Raw genomic sequence first — 1,612 nt, 5'->3', positions numbered from 1 at the left:
CCATCTTTTTATTCTGCAGCCTCTTTGGAAATGGAGTAGGAGGATAGATCTATTTCTCCCCTGTACTACCCTCAGGAGGAGTGTGTTCAATAGTAGTCTTCCTTGATTCCACTTCAGCTTCCTTCTGCACTTCTTCTTCAGCCACAGCTTCTTCATCTGAAACTTGAGAGTGTTCGGGATTTGCAACCTTCCCAGACCTCAATGTAATTGCCTTTACCTGCTTCTTAGCTTCCCTCTTTCCTGGAACTTCAATGTCACTAGGGAGTGTACCAGGTTGACGATTTAGCAAGGCATTGACAATTTGTCCAATTTGATTTTCCAAGGTCTTGAGAGCAACCGCTTGGCTTTTGCACATGAGCCTCAACTCCTCTAATTCAGATTTTTCATTATACTGTTGCAGCTGGAGTTGTTGTCTTGGTGCATATTGCGATTGCTAAAAATAAGGAGGCTTGTACTGCTTTGCTGGATACTGCTGATAAGGCTGTTGAAGCACATTCTGAGAATTGCTCCAACTGAAGTTAGGATGATTGCGGTTGTAAGGATGATAGGTGGCTGGCACAGGTTGCTGCGACCTCTGAAAGTTGCTCACGAACTGAGCTGATTCACTAGAAATAGCACACTGATCCGTCTCATGGGCACCAACACAAAGCTCACAGACACTAGTGATCTGATTAACCCCATAATTAGCCAAAGAATCCACCTTTATCGTCAAAGCCTTAAGCTGAGCAGCTATAGCAGTAGATGTATCTAACTCAAGAATTCCAACTACCTTGCCCTAAGATAGTGTTTGAGTAGGATTCTGGTATTCATTAGCAGCCATCAGTTCAATCAATTCATAAGCTTCATCATAGCTTTTAGCCCAAAATGCTCCTCCTGATGCTGCATCAAGCATGTGTCTAGAAGTAGCACCCAAACCATTATAGAAATAGTTAATGATCATCCAGTCAGGCATCTCATAGTGAGGACACTTTCTAAGCATCTCTTTGTAATGATCCCAAGCCTCACACAAAGATTCTCTAGATTGCTGAGCAAATTGAGTAAGTGCATTTCTGATTGGAGCAGTCTTCACTATAGGAAAGAATTTAGTTAAGAAGTTTTGAGCAAGATCCTCCCATTTGGTGATAGACCATGGTGGTAGAGAATGTAACCAACACTTAGCTTTATCCCGCAGAGAGAATGGGAAAAGCCTCAACTTAATATCATCTTCATAAACTCCATTGAACTTGAAAGTGTCACAAATCTCGATGAAATCTCTGATGTGCATGTTGGGGTCTTTTTTCAGATAACCCCCAAACTGAACTGAGTTGTTTATCATTTGAATCGTGCTCGACTTGATCTCAAAGGTATTAGCCGAGATGGCTGGTCGGACAATGCTAGACTGAATATCATTAATCTTCGGTTGAGAGTAATCTATCAAAGCCTTCAGATTCACTTCTAGTTCTCCCATTGCAATAAGTGCTTCTTCTTCAACTTTCTCCTCGACAAGAACTTCCTCAAAAAATTCCTTAGCTACTACAACTTCTTCCTCAGCTTGATCCAGTGTTCTCTTATGGGACCGAAAACGCGTATTCATACACGCTCGCTAGAGTACCTGAAACACGACAAAGAACTA

At 41.9% G+C, this 1,612-nt stretch overlaps 1 non-coding gene across 1 annotated transcript; it reads left to right on the top strand.

Annotated features, from left to right (window-relative positions):
* Positions 1–950: 950 nt before the first annotated feature.
* LOC141709168 (small nucleolar RNA R71) lies at positions 951–1,055 on the top strand. Its single transcript, XR_012569758.1, has one exon. It is a non-coding gene; the product is annotated as a small nucleolar RNA R71 (small nucleolar RNA).
* Positions 1,056–1,612: the final 557 nt, after the last annotated feature.

Source organism: Apium graveolens, chromosome 2 (genome assembly GCF_009905375.1).
Source record: "Apium graveolens cultivar Ventura chromosome 2, ASM990537v1, whole genome shotgun sequence".
In the NCBI taxonomy this organism is placed as follows: Eukaryota; Viridiplantae; Streptophyta; class Magnoliopsida; order Apiales; family Apiaceae; genus Apium; species Apium graveolens.
This window is presented reverse-complemented; position numbering and strand designations above follow the sequence as displayed.